This window comes from Amblyomma americanum, unplaced genomic scaffold (genome assembly GCF_052857255.1).
Source record: "Amblyomma americanum isolate KBUSLIRL-KWMA unplaced genomic scaffold, ASM5285725v1 scaffold_26, whole genome shotgun sequence".
NCBI classification, from domain to species: Eukaryota; Metazoa; Arthropoda; class Arachnida; order Ixodida; family Ixodidae; genus Amblyomma; species Amblyomma americanum.
In genome coordinates this window covers 291,722-310,855 of record NW_027526498.1, presented here as the reverse complement: position 1 = coordinate 310,855, position 19,134 = coordinate 291,722, and the positions used below count along the sequence as shown (strand labels likewise).

General features: G+C 44.9%; 1 pseudogene; it reads left to right on the top strand.

Moving 5' to 3' along the window:
- Positions 1-17,722, top strand: part of LOC144112004 (uncharacterized) — a 29,789-nt pseudogene extending 12,067 nt beyond the window's left edge.
- Positions 17,723-19,134: the final 1,412 nt, after the last annotated feature.

Below are 19,134 nucleotides of genomic sequence, written 5' to 3'. Positions count from 1 at the left end.
TCTATTTCCTCTCTGCAGGCCTCTAATAATTGTTGCGACCTCGACAAGGTCGATAGAAGAAGGCTTCGCTCAAACCACTATAATGTTTGTAAGTGCTAACAATAATGCTAGAATGGTAACTATTCAATATTAGTTAACCAGACTACTAGTTGGCAGTTCAAAGCAGTATCATGATGCGCTACATCGCTGACAAGGCTATTACGAAAAAGCGTTGTCTAACTCAACAAAAGTATCTTTAAAAATCCGCTTGTTGAGTTAGAAGGTAAAAACTCCGCAAATACAACTTGTGAAGTGGTATGAAAGCAGCCAGTAGGCTTTACTGTGCGTGAGCGAATTGGAACCACTGTTATTGAACTTATAACTTCGTTACTGAATAAACGAGCAACGCAGATAATTTCGTACCAGCCTTGGTAAGACGCATATCCTCCGCGTATTTTCCAACGATCGACGTGTTTGGTAGCTAGTAAGGAAATCGTGGCGCGAAATGCGCCCATGTTGATCCTCAGGATCCCCGCGGTCGGTTCACGTGGAAGCAGCCTGGCAAGAGCCGCTCCTCGCACAGCCGGCTAGTATACAATGAGCAATACAGCTTTCTACGTAGGCACCTTGCACTTCCACAATGCCCACAACATTTGCCGGAATGAAAACTTCATTTAAGAACATGACTTCAGGAGAGAAAGGGGACACAATGGGAGATTAGTACCTTTGACGTCGGAAGTACCCCGTTACGCTCCAAATTACAGATATCAGTCGAAGGATGATGGTTGTAGACATGTACTGGTGTGCACTTCAGTTCTATAGAATAATTCTCGAGGCCGTCTGTGTACAGGAAAAGAAAAAGAGAGCAAAATCTAGAGAGTAGTTCGTAAGAAACCACGAAGCACACGACTCCTGCCGGAGCTTTCTTCGAACAGCATTCGAAAATTTGTTTCTGTTGTTTTCGCTCGATACTCGCACCTGAACGCTCTGTGTAGGCCAAAAAACGCAGGAATGGGCAAAGGGGCGAACACTATTCTATTTTTACATATAGCGCAACTTAAAACTGTATTTATTGTTTCCCCGGATGGCAGTCTCATGTTGCTCTACGCAATCCGCTTGCATTGGGCGATATTGTAACAGCCCCAGCAGACACTGGTGCCGTTTTTCCGTACCACGGTAAATGAAGGCATGTTAAATGAAGTGTTCCTAAATGTAAACGCGGACGTTTTCAAGCCAAATGAGCACCAAGATTCGTGATATGCACCCCACAAACAACGTTAGAAATAAGCTTTCTCACGTGCCACATGATACAAGGAGTTTTTCTGCAACGTGTTTGTGAGCGCAATGCAGTTTGGCGCCTGTCTCGGTCAAACGGCATGGTTCATTTGCTCATGCAAGCTCATGAACCACAGTGGATTGTTTCCCCGATATCTGTAGCAGGAAAAAAACGAGTTGCAGTGATTAGTGCCGTCACAAACACCTTGTCTCTGGAGCTGCTGCTACAAAAGGCGCAGTATTTCGATGAGCTGCAATATTTGCTGCTCCCACCAGCTGCTAGGCTCCAAGTACCCTTCTGTATGAAATCGTTCACGCCGACAGCGAGTTTCTCTACGCGTTCTTTCGTTGAAAAACAATTTTACCGCAGCACCACCATGAAATTAAAACCCCATGAACGAAGCGAGGTGCCTCAACTTGCTCCAGGCACGCACCTTGGATTAGTGTATTAGGCGTCAAGTTGTTCAACTGTAAAAACATGTATTACTTGTATAGCAGTCTTCCGGGGGAACTGAATGTTCACGAGGCGTGGTGCCTGCCCATATGATTGCCAATAAGTGCCAAGGCAGTTGTCTCGTAAGCAGTCAACACCATGTCCTGCAAACGATTTGTGGAGGACCGTAGTTTTCAGGACAACTGGTCGCGATATTGTATCGATGCCATCCAGATATTTCACAACTGACAAGGTTTTCACGTTGAGAGCAACCACACGGCTTCAGCTCCTACTTCTCTTGCAATACGTTCACTCTCAGAATTTCAATTTACAACCCATATGTCACTAGCATAAGTTACCGGGAACTGCTCACCCCCATCTGAAAACAAGATAGAAAGAAAAACCATGCGGCACAATGGCAAACGGGTATCATTTCATACTTCCAGACCATGACCGTACTAATGGCTTCAAAGTGATTCACCTGGGCGCGTCTGCAGGGAGACTTTAGATAATGACGTGGTGCTGCGATAGACTAGGGGCGAGCTGATGGCTAAAAGATCGACAAAACGGCTCAGACGGTTGTGGTTGTTGCCTCAAATACCATGGCACATACCACCGGTGGGGCTCAGACGGTAATGCACTCTGATGTGTGCGCGTGCGGTCTTCAGTCTCCTCAGCGTTTCGATTAAGTGATGGCAATGACACAACCAAGAACTGGCCTGCAGCAGCACCTGCTACACCTCATGTTTTGCAGCATTGATCAAAGCGGCGGCGGTGGCGGTAAATTAGGCGGCGGTGAATTTATTTTGAATATAAACTTTAACACGTTAGAAATCATCGCAAAATCATCGTTTTATTCAGATTTGACGAACAAATTTATCGGACCTATCTAGTTTACTGCAAGCATAAGTTTAAGTGTTCAAAGCGTCAAAAAAATTGTTCCATGCATGTGAAAGAAAAACCTTTATTCTTTTTTAACAAAGATCGTTTTTACCTGTTTGTTCGGGAAGAGGGCAAAAGGTCTGAAGTTTTTCTTGCGTCTTTGAAAGTTCCTGGAAATAGGGTCTTTCATAGCATCTGTTGTTCTCTATCAGGATTTTCTTTTCCTTCTTCCTCTCAGTCTTTGATGCAAGTAAATACAAATGATAGAATGCAGCGAAGGCGTCTTGACGCTGCACAAAGTAAATATTCTTGATGCTGGGTCCGCAAGAGACACGAGATGCATATTAATATCAGAACTGGGTAGCTCATATAACTCATTTAAAGAGAATTCTGCCTTGTTTCCATCGGCGCACCGCACTGATAACAAATCTGCCGCATGGGTCCGATTTTCGACCACCTGGGGTCTTTAACCTCCTCCGACATCGCACAATACACAAGCCTCTAGAATTTAGCCTCCATCGAAATTCGACCACTGCGGCCAGGATGGAACCCGCGTCTTTCGGGTCAGCAGCCGAGCACCATAACCACTGAGCTACCGCAGCGGCTAAATCTGTCCCGTATGTGTCGTAAGACGCGTAGTTGGCTGACGGAGAATGATTTCAAAGACTGCGTGCGTTCAAAGACATCTTGCGCCAATGCGCACTGATCACCTCGAATCGAATGTTTTCTGTGTAACTGCACCACGGCCGAGAGTGACGACTATTACGATACCGACTGTTTGGCACTGAGCGCTTGACTAGTATTCTCATGGGTAGTGGTTCGACAATAGTGTCCGCGTACCTAGGCCTTCGTTCGACTAAAATTGCCGCTTTCTGGCTGCCGCCAGGATTATTTGTGGAGATGATTTGTTCTTTTGTTTTTGTATAGATATTGTCATCACGTCATTACGTTTTTTGCGTGTATTGCGTACCGCTGCCTCCGTTATAAGTGCCAGAACCTCGTCAGGCTAGCTGGCTTTTTGTCTCAGCTCGCTCTTTCGGTTTGGAAAAAAAGTAATTTTGTAAAAAAATAGGAGGTGCTAGGTACGCAAGTGAGTCACCGTATAAGCCCGCTCTTGAAGAATCTGTCCGGACAACTTAACCGCGCACCACTTCGCTTGCAATGTGACATCCCTGACGTGTACCAATCTTCCAGCAAGCATTAGTACTTTGCATGTATGTCCGGAACGCCGGTCCCATTGGCCGCGTCATCGCCGTCCGCTGCTGACAGCCCTCGCCATATTATATCTGTCTGCTGAAAAACGAAATGTCGCCAGTATTTTTTTGCCCTCAAGACTGCACGCACCTTTAAGGGTTCCATACTTTGGAACGTGCGCCAAACCTCTCAGCGATTTGAGGCAACCCACTGTACCGCCAGAACTTTTGGCCTTCACGGCTGAAAATGCCCTAGTGATCTATCGGCGGGCGCGATTTATGTGAGGCTGGTCGAAGCATCTGTTAGAAATTAGTGGAAGAATTTGTCTGAAATTTGTAGCTGTCGTGAAAGCGAAATTTCCAGCATTTCCGGTAGTAAACGCTTTTAACTTAAAAGATGCATGCTGTTGGTTTATCTACAAGAATTTAAAATCTGTTCGCCCAATATTGCAATTTTCGAATCAACTTTTAGTTCTGCAGGCAGCAGTCTGTTACTAAAGTGATACCAGCAAGAGTTCAGGAAATGTTATTTTGGAAACTTCAGATGATAAAGAAAAAAAATTGCACAGTATTTTGAAGATAACGATTTAAAGCACCTTCTAAAATTTGATTTTTCAAACTATATATAGCACCTAAGATGGCCTTTTTTATTGAATTCCAAATTATTGTAAGATGACTGGCCTGCTTGCAGTTTAATATGGTTTAAAAATTTTTCAAACACGCCCGATAATTCAGTTAATATCAATACAAAGTGCTCAGAACACTCATGAGCAACTGAATCAGCTGATCTGATATGAGGCTTGCCCAAAACATTTCTTGGGGCCTACATCCTTAAGATTGCCACTTGTGATGCTCTGGCTTAATACAATGATAGAAATGGAGCAGGAAATGGTGCTTTGAAAAAAATGGCTTAACACCAGGTGTATTCTGCGAAATCGCTCTAAATCGGCTTGATAGAGCTGGTTGAGAAGGCAGAGTTCTGCAGCTCCATAGAAAGTAAGGAACGGTGCTGAAGGAAGACAAGCCCAAAGGAAGGATTTGCGGAAAACGTCAAGAAAGCAACAACGAGTCGATGCTTTTTCTACCAGTGTTCCAAATGTGGAAACACAAGACTGTATTTTGCTCAAAATGAGCTTCTGGAAATTTTTTCAACTTTCAATTTTGAAACGAGGGCCTAAGATAAAACTTAGGGGAACCATTTTTGATGATTCAGTGGGAAGCGCTTTGCTTTTAAAAGATGGAAAATGTTAAATGCAAACACTTAATGTCAAAGAAAATCCTTCCTGTTGCTGCAAGAAAGACAAGGCATGGAACATTTTTTAATGCGTTAGCATCAAAGTTGTCCCCCCCCAAAAAAAATTTGTGGCTTTCTGTGATGAAACTGCCCAACAGGTCGAGAGGGTCGTGACGGCATCAGCAAAGCCCAAATTTGAAAATAAGAGTACTGTAAAAATTTATAAATTGGCCTACTCTCAAAAGTTCCAAACGACCCCAAGATTCTGGAAATATGAGCATCGCAGAAAATGGATTAAGATGGATTGATCAGGATGAGTAGGAGTATAATGATATGCTATTATACTCCATTATAAGATTCCCGAACTTTCTATAAGATGATGACTCATGCATACCATATCGAGGTAATGAAACCGGTTCCAGTCGGAGTTTTGCCGAGAAAATCGCAAGCTGATCATTAGACACTCATTGTAGGCAGCATAGCAGGCAACCCAAGTGTTATAGCATATTCTTGAAAACTAAACATTTGGCAGATTTGCCTGTCTGGTTGGGTTTGAAGACTTATAGTAAACTGGACATCTCCAACCAAAAATTTTATTTTAACCCAACGTTTCGGAGCCGACTCGGCTCCTTCATCAGGGTTGACTGAGGGCAGCAGTTAGCGTCTTTTATGTATAGAGATCTGAGATACAAAATTTTCTTTCTCTTTTAAACTCCGCAGAACCTAGCATTCAGTTCAGGCTAGAGGTGGAACAAGATAACTCCCTGCCGTTTCTTGACGTCCTGATGTCCCGAAACCACAGTACCCTTCAATTCTCCGTATACCGCAAACCAATTGACTCAGGCCGGTACCTCCACTTCTCTTCGTACCACCCGACTGTTGAAAAGCATCAGTGGTGAAGACGTTTTTCCGAAGAGTTGAGACACACTGCAGCACAGAACTTGGCAGAATAAAAGAACAACGCACGATATTAAAAAAACTCATCATAAACGGCTACCGAAAAGAATATCCAAAAACCATTCGACGTCAAAAACACAACATTCTCCAAGAAATCAACGCACAAAGACAAACACCACCACCAAAATACGTCACTTTACGTTATGTCTGAGGTGTCAGCAAAACCATCGCCCGAATCCAGAAAAAAGTGGTTTTCCAGGTTGCGCACAAACCCACAAACACTGTTGCGCTTTGCCTACCTGTTCCCAAAGACCGGCCGTGGAGAGAAAGAGCCCAAGGCATTGTCTACAAAATTCCTTGCGCCGACTGCGACGCAAGCTGAATCGGCAAAACCTAAAATTTCAAAGAATTCGGCAACATAAAACGACACCCGAAAATTCGCAAGACAGCGCAATCCAGTAGCCGAACATTCCGAGGACTCCGACCATACAATCAACTTCGAAGAAACCCGCATCCTCGGAACCGAAACAAATTACCGCAAAAGGCACCTTATGCAATCCCGGCACATCCAAACCACCCCAAACATCAACCACACAAAAGAAAACCTGTCCCCCGTATATGCCCAGAGGCTTCTCTCTTCATCCCAACGAAAAAAAAGTCGCCATTGACCACCTCCCTGCAGTGCGACAACGACAATGTGACTAACAGCCTTAACCTCCCTCCCCCTCCCGCACGCCTTTCGCATCACAGCTGTCATTCGTTTGACCCCCTCTTCCCCTCCATATATAAAAGACGCTAGCTACTGCCCTCAGTCATCCCCCATGAAGGAGCCGAGTCGGCTTCGAAACGTTGGGTTAAAATTAAAATTTTTGTTTGAAGTTGTGCAGTTTATTATACAGCATATTCTTCTTTGACACGTAACAAACATTTTCAGTGGGAGACCTTCCAGCCCTCAGTATTAGGAAGTAATGGTCCGAGTTTGAAGAAACTCCTGATCTTTGCGAGCTCCGGAGACACACTCAGTTGAATTAACCAACGGGATCAAGACTCAGTTCAACCCTCGGTACGTCTCCGGTTTAAGTACAGACACTCGAGGGTTACCATAATTTAGGGGCCACCTCGTGGGCTTCATGCGCGGTCGAGGAACCACGTGATCACACAAACCACGTCATCACACCGTTGACGCTTTCTTTAATTTCTTTACCGCTCCACCGAGTGCCTTACCTGTGCATGTAAGTTGCAGGAGAAAAAAAACATTTAGTGCTTTTGTAGCGAAAGCTAAACTGGGTTACCAGTCTGGGATTTTGCTGTGAGCCATAGGACACAGTTGTGGGCTTGCGCCGTTACCATAGCAGCCGGAGAGGAGCAGCAAGTGCCGCGTTCGCTTCGCCGTCGCCGCGGCCACGCGCCCACTCCACCGTCGGTGCCGCGCTCGACGTCACGCGAATGAGCAGTTGTGTGCATGCACCGATACCATGGTGACTAGAGAGACCGCACAGGTGCGCCGCGCGCTTCGTCGCCCCCTCGCCGCACGCCACTCTATCACCCGAACTGCGCGCCGCATGCGCAGCATTGCGTATAAAATGCGGAGATATAAGAGATATAATGGGCGGCTGTATCGCAACGTTTCATATCGATGCAGAGAAGGAGAGTCTAGCCGCTGCTAAACGGTGGTATAGACAAGAGAAGATTAACTCACCCGATCCTGAGGCTGTCGTCTGGCACTTGGTTACTCAACAAAGGGAGAATGAGCGTCAGAAGGCGAAGAGAGCAGCGGGGGCGCCCGAACAGAGAGAGGAACGCCTTGCCACAAGGAGATGCCAGACGGCGAGCGTAATAAACGGCGCATAGCCGCCGAGATGGAGCCCAATGTCCCTCAATGCTAAGCATGCAGTGACCACAACAAGCTCAGCCAGGGAAACGTACCTCTTGCTACGTATATCCTGGCATAGCAGATCTAAGCCACTGCCCATATTTATTACGCAATTTAGGGTACTTCATAAGCATTTCATGTTGTGCGAGATTTCACTGAGTGCTCTTGAGAACAACTTTTAAATTATTAAATTTTGTGTTGTACCGCGAGAGAACGCTACGGTCGCGTAATCTGCTGGAGTACCTGTGACTTAACGCAGAAATTCCACGAATGTAACGTGATCTAGCGCACGGCGCGCGTAATTTGAATAGTACGGTGGTTCTGCTCAGGCTAGCTGTGTGTAGGAAAGAATAAATCAGCCTTGAACAAAGTTGAAATTACGAACTGGGCAAGTTCGGAGACTTACCAACGCAGCCAAAGTAACTGAAAGCCTCGAAGACTGGGTGGAGTCACTAAAAAGGGATATTAAAGGTACCACCACTGAAATGGCCATTGAAGAAGGACAAGTCACGGACTTTAGCCCATTGCGCTAGTGGGATGCACAAATCAGCTTACAAAACCACTGGAAGAGGAACAAACGCAACAGAAATCTTTAAAAGAGATTAGCGCAATTACAGAGACAATTTGAAACCTATACTGTAGAGCTTCAACATAAACAATGGTGGCAGATCTGTGACCGCATGAGTGGCAGCAATGGTACAAGAAGGTTTGGCATTTGCTGAGGCGAAATGTTGAGCCTACACAGACCAAATCAACTCAACGGAGTCGACTGATGATATCAATGCGTCAGTTTCAAGGCACCACAGATGAATTCTTAACGAAACTACGAGATAGGCTCTTAAACGCAATCCTAGAAGGACCGCTGCCAGACTATCGCGGGACACCAAGCGAGGCATTAGATGCAGATATCGCGGAGGCGCAGGGGCTATTTACCATGGGCAACCCCGCCGCACGTCGCAAGCCGGACCCGATGGTGTTGCTAACAAAGCTTTTAGAAACTTGGACACGGGGCCAGTGCGTACTCGTGAGCTTTCACAAGTACTCGAGAGAAGAAACCATTCGACAAGAATGGAAACATGAAAAGATTACATTCATTCAAAAGCCAGGCAAGAAGTTGTGCATAGAGAATCTGCGCTCAATTTCTTTGACATACTGCTTAGGAAAATTATTGGAGCATGTATTTCTCAACCGGTTTCAATAATACGCCTAGGACAATAATTTACTTCCAAACTCCATGCTAGTACTAGTCTTCAGGACTAATCATTTCACCCAACAGGTTACGCTGCAAACTACCGGCACTCCGTAGCGTTTCGCCACGTTGTTCAAGTTGTGGAAAATTCTGTGGATATACGGTAGAACCACTGGCCTCATTTCCTTAGAACGGCCACTATCCCCGCACGTCCTATCTTTCAGTTTGCGCAGAAGCTTCTCTGCCACTGCAACAATGATTGAAGCAGGAACACCAGCCTTCGCAATCCTAATTACCTGATTATTGAGGCTCTCGTGCATCAGGTGAGCGCAAGACTTAGACAAGGCGCCCTGTAAGCAATACGTTCGGATAGCCCGTTTAACAGTCTTGGAATGTGCTGACCTGAAAGGCAACAGGTCTTTCCGTGCACGTGGTAAGTACATCCAGCAAACGTGATCTGGTGTTAAAGTCAGGTTAATATCTAAAAACTGTAGCTTGTCATGTTACGGTAACTCGTGAGTAAAGGTCAGACCCTTCCCATGTCGTCTGAAAATCGACAAAAATTCCTCCACAATCACAGTGTGCGTCGCGCCAGGTCGATCTTTAAGAAACACTAAATAGTCATCAACGTACCTAAATATTTTCAGAGTTGTCTCATCGTCAAAATAGCGCACCAGATCACAGTCAATGCTGGACAAGAAGATGTCAGCCAGTACAGGTGCCACGCAGGAACCAATGCAAATTCCTTTGCGCTGAACAAGGACCTGATCGTTAAAAGATACAAAGGTAGAACCAAGATAAAACTCAAGTAAAGACATAAAATTGTTCAGCGTTATACCGCAGGCATTCTGGAAAGCGTTTACACCCCTATCTTCAATACAAGACCTGACGGAGCAAAACAGGGCATCGTGGGATATTGAAAAGAACAGGTTTTCAACTTAAGGGAACACCAGCGTTCCATGAAATCAGGGACAGGGTCGAATTTACCCCTGCATTGTGGCGCATGCCCGGATGCTACGCGCAATAACCCTTGCCAGCCTTTGCTGACAGATACAAAAGATTTGAGGAGGAGCCGTGACCAGGTGGCGCGTGAGTTGGCGGAGGCGTTTTGTATCAAACAGAAGGATAAAGATTGCGTAATTGACCCTTCTATCAAACTGTATCAGAATGAAGACAAGTGTTTGGTTTCCACATGTGTGTGATGTGACAGTTTGAAACTATTATCAGAATGAAACTGTATCAGAATGAAGACAAGTTTTTGGTTTCCACATTTGTGTGATGTGACAGTTTGAAACTATTTAAGGAGTGTCGTGTTGCCAATAAATTTAGTCGTGAGTCTGCGCCTGTTGTGTTATCTTCTTGTCCTTGTCTTTTTGTGCGCAGTACCCCCCTCCTTGTATTTACCATGATTGATCGACTAGCCCAACAACGTACGCTCTTAGACTATAGTAGCTCTGCAGTTGCTATATATATCTTCCAATATTTTGACATACGCCGCTTCTATCCCCTGATTACGCAATGCCTGTATGACTGCTGAGGTTTCCACTGAGTCGAATGCTTTCTCGCAATCAATGAAAGGTATATATAGAGGTTGGCTATATTCTGCGCATTTCTCTATCACCTGATTGAGAGTGTGAATATGATCTATTGTGGAATACCCTTTACGAAAGCACGCCTGATCATTTGGTTGATTAAAGTCTAAGGCTGCCCTGACTCTATTAGCGATTACCTTAGTAAATACTTTGTAGGCCACGGATAGTAAGCTGATCGGCCTGTAATTTTTCAAGTCCTTGGGGTCTCCCTTCTTGTGAATTAAGATAATGTTTGCATTCTTCCAAGCTGCTGGTACAGACGAGGTTCTAAGGCATTGCGTATACAGGGTGGCTAGTTTTTCTAGCACAATCTCTCCTCCATCCTTCAACAGATCTGCTGTTACCTGATCCTCCCCAGCTGCTTTTCCCCTTTTCATTGCTCCTAAGGCTTTCTTTACTTCACCTTCCGTTACTGGAGGGATTACGCAATGCTGTGCACTGATGTCTTTTTCATTAACGCTCTGATTACATTGGCTAGATTCAGATTCAGATTCACACTACTTTATTTCCTTTCAGTTGAAAGTGGAAGACGAGGCAAAAGGCATGGAGCCTGAAAGGGCCTCGACTCCCATCTTTAGTTTGGAGCAGGCAAAACTTCAATACATTTGCAGGGATTTCTCCTAATGGAACCGTGTACACATAGACATAAAATATAAAGTACGTATGAACCCAAAATGCTGGCTGTCGATTAGCGCAACGTTCGAAAGCACACAGAGGATCCCCGACAACACAGTGGAGAGAAAAAGAAACTGCTGGATAACATGTTGACACAAACATGGGAAAAAAAACTTTGTCTCTAGAGTTGTGATTTGCATGGGCATATGAGTGCAGCTATATACATAAGATATCATCAGTGATCATTAGAAATGCTTTGTACTGTAATTTGGAGGGCTTAAATGGTAGCGTATAATCAGTGTAGGACTCATGATAGTTAAATAACTTTGTTGCTTGATATTCAACATCCTGTCTCCCATAATTTGTTTTCACTTTTCTTGTTTTATGTGTATGGGTTCGAAAGCTATAAGGTGGCGATATATCTGTAAATCTAGTGTAAAGTTCTTTTTATACATTATTTGCATCAGTTTAGAGTACTACACTTTGTTGGCCGGTAATATATCATGTCTTAAGAAGAGTGGCTGGGTTGTTAGGTCACGTATTATTCCTCTATAATTCTCAAATAGACGTAGAACGCGTTTTTGCAGTACGAGCAGCCTGTCGTAATTTCCTTTAGTCGTAGTGCCCACACAAATATTGCGTAAAGTAGCCGTGAGTAAAATAACGTATAATATAAATTCTTTTTCAGCCAGAGAGGGATAAGTGGAGCTATACGGCTCATACAGCCCACAGAAGGGAAAAGATCAGTTAGAAGGTGATTAATATGTGGAGTCCAGGATAGATCTTCACTGAACCAGACACCTAGAAATTTGTGAAAATGTACCTGTTCAATGTGTTCCATTATGAATTTAAGTGTGAGGCTTTCTTTAGTCATTTTGTTGACTGGTTTGAAAAGTATGAACTTTGTTTTACGTGTACTTAGTTGCAGACTATTGTCCTCGAGCCAAATAAATAGCTTAGACAGGTAGAGATTAGCTGCTTTTTCTAGGTAATTTGCGTGTTTACCTGTAAAAAAAATAAACTAGTGTCATCAGCAAAGACAATTATATCATGTGTGTATGTAACATATGTGATATCATTTATATACAACAAAAAGAGCGTGGGACCTAGTATGGAACCTTGAGGTACACCTAGTTTTATTTCTAAGTTTTCAGAGTGCTCTCCATTGAGGTGCAGGTCTGTACAGGTCTGTGTAGAACTCTTCGGCTAAGTTAACTGTCTTATCCATATTGCTAATGACATTGCCCTGCTTGTCTCTGAATGAATACATCTGGTTTTTACCTATGCCTAGTTTCCTCTTTACTGCTTTTAGGCTTCCTCCGTTCTTTAGAGCATGCTCGATTCTCTCCATAATAACTTCCTTATGTCGGCTACCTTGCGCTTGTTTATTAACTTTGATAGCTCTGTTAGTTCGATTCTGTCGGTAGGGTTAGACGCCCTCATGCTTTGGCGCTTCTTAATCAGATCTTTCGTCACCTGAGATAGCTTTCCAGTATCCTGCCGAACTGTCCTACCGCCTACTTCTACTGCGCACTCCATAATTATTGATGTCAGATTATCGTGCATTGTATGAACATCAAGATCGTCTTCCTCAGTTAAAGCCGAATATCTCTTTCACAGCGCTATCCTAAACTCCTGTGCTTTCCCTCTTACGGCTAACTCGCTAATAGTCTTCTTCTTCACTAGCTTCTTCCGTTCCCTCTTCAAGTCTAAGTTAATTCGAGACCTTACCATTCTGTGGTCGCTACAACGCACCTTTCCGAGGACGGCCACATCCTGAATGATGCCAGATTTAGCGCATAGTATGAAGTCGATTTCATTTTTAGTCTCACCATTGGGGCTCTCCAGGTCCACTTCCTGTTTTCTCGTTTGCGGAAGAAGGTATTCATCATCCGAAAAAGGAAAAAAAAAATCAACTACATCGTTCAAAAATTCAGGTTAGCTTCACGCCATTGAGCCCGAATTTTTTTTCGGCGCAGTGCAAACTTTGTGGGCAGAAGACAAACTTATACCATATGGTAGGCTTTTGTCATAAAAATACCAGTACTGGCAGAATAAATCAGCCAGCGGGGAAGGCGGCCCTGTCAAGCTCGGACCTCGAGGACCTCGGACCTCGAGCAACGGTATCCTGGAGTACGGACCTGATCACCCTTCCGTTAGCTTAACCTTTTTATGGTTTTCAAGAAAAGTTTTCATCGTCAACTCTTAAGGCGAGTATCGGCATAAATTAAACATGGGTTTGTTCAAGGCAGCTTAGCTTGCTAGCTTTGCTGTGCAAGTCATTCATTTTTTTTCTTAAGTTCTATGCTGAGGCACAGTTGTTTCGTGAAATACGTTTGTGGCCCCAGTAAAAAGCTGCACGAGGGTAGGCATCTAGAAGACTGCGAGGTCTTGAATTTGAATGAGTTGAGAAAAATTGCTCAAATGTCCTGTCATTCTGTGTGCCGCTGTTTTGTGCAGTGTTGAAACACAGGGCAGCGTTACCGATGAAATGTTCAGCAACGAGCTAGCCCTCAGCCATAACTACCGCCAATTCCGCATTAAAAATGCGCTCTAGTTAGGCATGTAGTAGTTAACCTTCAGTAACCGTATATCTCTTGACGTCGTCTTAAAAACTATTCAAATGAACGAGTCTGAGCTTCCGATGTTGCACCAAAAGTGCAAAGACACAGCGAAAAATAGCAAGCAGGGCGATCACAGGCTAACCGCCGTATTCAATCAATTTATTTGTTTCGTTCCGATGCAACGAGCAAAAGTTATCGTTTTTAAAATACCGAACTTTACTTTAGCGGTTGCTGCAATCGCACTAGCGATATCCGAGAAGAGAGAGGCGCAACGATTATGTCCAACTCACAGGTAGCAGTACACAATTACATCAGGGGTCGCGTAGGCGCCCTGTGTTATAAAATTTTAAAAACGTTAAATCTCTCAAATGTCCAGATCTTCTGGACGCCAGGATGCGTCTCAACAACGGGCAATAAGGCGGCCTACACAGCTGCTCGAGCTATCCTCCTCCAAGCATCTCGCACGCAGACTCTCTCTTACATCATTAACAGCCCTCATTGTTATTAAGTTATGCAGAAATTACTGGTTTACTATAAGGTCATAAGAAGGAAATATCCTCTTCCTCACAAAACTTTTTGTAACTTTGAAGGATACATAATACTCTAATACATAATAACTAATACTCTGCCTAATCCAACACAAGTGGTCCGGTTACATGCCTAGAACAAAAAAGGCCCTTTTACCCTATGACTCCTGTCACTCTAAGCTTATTAAGAGAGGGATTGCTTCATCCTGCTTGAGGTCATCATTACTGAGGTCCTGTTTTCACAAGGTTTCAATCAGCTTTTCCGCTCAAGTCGCACGCCTAAGTTGTGCTGGGTTTCCCTCGTTGCTTCTGCAGGCCGCTGCCGGGTCTCTGTTGAAAACCGTCATCCCAACTTCTAGTGCTCGAGAATCTGGCATTCGTGAGAGGCGGAAATTTGAAGTACTGCCCTATATACATAAGACCTCGCATGGCCTGAAGAGGGTGGCAAGAAAATTCGGTGTGGAAATCTTCTTTTCGGCGCCTTGTAAGCTGTCCCGTTTGTGCGCGCTAACTAACAATGAAACGAGAACAAAAGCAGGCTGTGGTGTAAACCACAAAATCAAGTTTGTGTCCTGTCGAATAGGAGTAGTGTATGAAATCCCGCTTAGTCGCGGCTCAGTTTACGTGGGACAAACGGGACGCTGCATTAATAAGCGCCTACAAGAACACAAAAATTCGTTGGGCTCTCACAGCGGCATGCATTTGCCCAAACACTGTCTTTCTTGTGACAATAAATGCACGCCACTCTTTGAGCGTACAAAGATAATCGGAAGGGCCAAAGACCAGAAAACACGTGAGGTCATCGAAGCCTGGCAGATTGATAGATATGGGCCCGAGAAGTGTGTAAGCGAGGCTTCGGTCTTTCTGTACAAGAAGGAGCTGAAGTTCTTGAACTCGATAAGATAGAGTTTGCTTGTTGCGCATGCGTAGGGTTGGTGATGGAAGGAAGATGTGTTTCAATAAACAGTTGCAAGTCCGCGCTCGTCCTGTCTACTTCTTTCCTGTGTATCGTCCTTTGCGTGGTTTTCGTTCTTAGTTCATGGATTACCAACTAGCCCCCCATCGTACACTCCTTCAGTAACTACTGCGTCTCCTGCTCGGCTGACGAATGCTCGAGCTTTGATGTGTGCCGCTTCGTTACCAGGACTGCGCGAGTGAGACGGGAGCCTTATCAACAAAATATTTCTATGTTTTTTTTTCTCCAATATATTCATTGCTGCCTGAGAAATTTCGCCCCTCGCATAAATGCGCATGGCGAAGTTGGAGTCGCTAAGAACAGTATATTCATTGGTGTTAATGATGGAAAGGGCGATAGCCGCCTCTTCTGCCGTTTCTGAGGATCTTGTTTGAGTAGTGCAGGATACCAACAGTCTGCCTTGTGTGTCCACCGCCGCTAGTGCGAACGCTTGTTTCTGTGGGTATTCTCCGGTATCTACAAATACCGCTTGTTCATGTTGGCTGTACATTATGTGTAGAGCTTTTGCCCTAGCTTTCGTCCTCTCCTCGTAGTGAGCAGGATGCATATTCTCAGGTAATAGCGTGACTAGTATTGCCTCAGCGATTTGTTTAGGTATTTGTGTCTTGGTATCTAGTGGTGGCAGCTCGATGCCTAGTCCTAGGCGATGTTGGGATTTAGGCAGCAGCTTTCCATCGCTGCCACCTGTTGTTGGGATTCAGGTAGCGTGACTGGGCCGGAGATGAGACGACGACGATAAGAGAAAGAAGAAAACTTGAAAACTTTATACAAAGACTATTTACATAAAGTACAAGTAAGGAAAACTGAGAGTGCTTCTAGTAAAGAGAGCTTCTTAGCAGTCGGGAGTCTCTCTGAGCAAAGGGTATCTCTCTAGAGGGGGCTCTCTCTGGTACCAAACCAGCAGCTCGTTAAATACACTCCATATTCCCCACACCCCTAGCTGGGGAATACAGTTCGAAGAATGATGTCCAATCGCATGATGGCACTGATGGTACCATCCACGGAAAGGCGGTCCTGATGTTCTTTCGCAGCTCGGTCGAGGGAAAGGGAACTGGACCCGGTCACGTTGTCGTCCACGCGGCCTCCAGGTGGGCGCGCACGTGTGTCCGGACCGCCCCCATGTGGGCCCGGAAGGCGCCTGCGAGACACAGGAATGCAGGCTGTCTCCCAGCGGGGGTTGAAAGATCTTGTGCTGATGACCGGAACGCGGAACCCCTGTCGAAGGCGCGGCACTCGGGCAATTGTTCAACCCCAGCGCGACTGAAGAGGGCTCGGTGGCTGCTCGGTGGGCTCGGTGACTGCACCTCAGCGCAGCCATCTAATCCGCTGATCTTTGCGATGCAGACGATCAACCAGCTGTTCGTCAGCCTACTGTTGCCGACCTTGGCAAGCCTTCTTTCAGGTGTGTCGTTTGACTGCGCACCACCATGCTCCAGTGACGAGCCGGGACGCTACCGCTTGCCGCTCGTCAGCTGCCCGCCCCGGATGACTGCTGCCACAACAGAGGAACAGTGGCTGCCGGCGCCGAAGGAATCTTGGACGGCCGCATCATCACGGACATCAACAGCTTCCCCCCATATAAGTGGGCTCGGTGACTGCACCTCAGCGCAGCCATCTAATCCGCTGATCTTTGCGATGCAGGTTAGTAAATCATATACCTTATTTGCCAAAAGATCAAGCAATTATATTCTGGTGCAGTTCCCAAGCCCACAGTGCTGTGTTGCCATTGCCGCCGAGTGTGTCACTGTTGTTCATTCTTTGCTATTGTTATCAGGAGATATCGAAACTAACCCTGGTCCTAACGACAGCAGTGCAGTACTCGCGGAACTCCAGAAACTAACCGCAGGCCAAACCCAACTAATAGCCGAAGTACAAGGTCTGAAATCCCAGCTCACTACTACGGATAAAACCATAACTGATTTAAGCAATCGTATGGCCGACCTGGAAACACACTACCAAGCACTACTTCCCCTTCGAAACGACATTGAAAAGATGCAGGCTGACACAAGCAACATGGCGTGTATAATCCAGGAACTAGAAACCCGCATAGAGGACGCTTAAAACAGGTCACGCCGTAACAATCTCATCTTCTATGGCATTCCTGACACTACTGATAGCGAAACGTGGGCAGAATCTGAAAAACTAATCATTGATGTTTGCCGTAATAACCTTCAAATAACTGTGGAACCTCACGAAATAGAAAGAGCTCATCGCCTCGGTCGTCACTCACAAGATAAAAATCGTCCCATAATCGTGAAGTTCACAATTAGCAAAACTAAAGAATCCCTCCTATCAAATGGGCGAAATCTGAAAGACACGGTTTATAGTGTTGGAGAGGACTTCTCGCATGCCGTTCGTCACGCGCGAAAATATCTTGTTGCATTTGCTAAAGCCAGGTCTGCCAAATTTTCCTTGCGATTTAAAACACTTCACATCGGCTTGAACCGTTATATTTTTGACACTTCATCTAACACCGTCATGCAACTCGCGTAGCAATCGTCCCTTCACCCTACACCAACAAAACGCCAGCGTGCGACATCCTCAAATGTTCCCTCAAATGTTCTCTCGTTTTCCGTGATATTCACTAACATCCGCAGCTTCCTCCCAAAGCGTGAACTCATATCCAATGTAATTTCGTCATCCAGGAGCAATATACTTATACTAACTGAAACTTGGTTAAACAGTAACGTGTCCGACGCTGAAGTTTTAACTGACTTACCCGAATTCAACGTCTACCGAAACGATCGAAAAAACTCACGGGGGGGCGGGGGGGGGGGGGTGTTCTTGTTGCAATTCACCGAGGTATATCATGCTCTATTGCACACGTCACATCTGATATGGAATCATTATGGCTAATTATTCGCACTCCCCATGCAACAGTACTTCTCGGCGTTTGTTATAGGCCCCCGCAGTCAAATCCAAACTTCTGTCGACATCTGAATGATACTATAAATCATCTTGTTGTTAAATACCCAAATGCGTGCATTCCCCTTTTCGGGGACTTCAATTATCCGGACATTGATTGGCAGAGTTTAGGCACTTCCTCATTAACATGCAATACAGAGGCCAAGAACTTCATTGATGTCTGTTTAAATTTTAACCTTGCAGAGTTAGTCTCGGAACCTACTCGCACCACGCATGCAACCGCCAACACCCTTGACAGAATACTAACTAATAGCCCTGAGTACCTATCATCCATTAGTTATCTTCCAGAAATCAGCGACCATAAAATCTTACATGCTCTATTTTCGTTTACCCCAGCTCAGAAGCACCCATCCAGAAAAACAATAAATCTTTACGATAAAGGGAATTACGATGCAATAACTGAAGACCTTAACATGTTTTTTTCAGAGTACCAATCTACATTCGACACTCACTCTGTTCACGAAAACTGGTTGATATTCAAAAATAAGTTAAATATGCTCTCTAATATGTTTATCCCCAGGGTATCTTTCCAAAATAACCACAATAAACCATGGTTTACTAAGCATCTAAAACGTCTAGAAAACAAGAAGAAACGCCTGTTTCGTACAGCCAAACACACTGATAATCAAGCCACTTGGGAAAAATACCTTGCATCTGAGAAATCATACTTACTTGCAGTTCGTAGCGCCAGGCGCTCATTTTATCACACTGACTTACCGAAGCTACTAATCAGCAATCCTAGACAATTCTGGCAGGTTTTAAATCCTAAGCACACTCATGATATTACACTGACTAACGACTTGCACGAAGCGGTTACTGACCATGAATGCGCAGAAATATTTAATAACGCCTTTGTATCTGTTTTCACGAGTGAATTTGACATGCCTTCACAGTTACCATCGCTCAACACAGAAGCCATTATGCCAGCTGTCACATTCTTCACAGATCGTATCGCTTCCATAATTGATAACATGAAACTC